Raw genomic sequence first — 205 nt, 5'->3', positions numbered from 1 at the left:
TTTGAATTAAAATGTGCCAATTTTTACCAAAAAAATAGAAATTCAGATTGCACAAAGTACATACATGACATCACAAAACCCTGAGATTCTTTTTCCTGCAGGCCAGGCATAATTTTCACTTATGGGTAATGCAAAAAAAAACTACACAATGTATGCATGTAAATAAATAGATGTAAAGAACTGACAAATACAGAGAGGAGAAAAA

The sequence above is a fragment of the Narcine bancroftii genome, chromosome 2 (assembly GCF_036971445.1).
Source record: "Narcine bancroftii isolate sNarBan1 chromosome 2, sNarBan1.hap1, whole genome shotgun sequence".
In the NCBI taxonomy this organism is placed as follows: domain Eukaryota; kingdom Metazoa; phylum Chordata; class Chondrichthyes; order Torpediniformes; family Narcinidae; genus Narcine; species Narcine bancroftii.
This window is presented reverse-complemented; position numbering follows the sequence as displayed.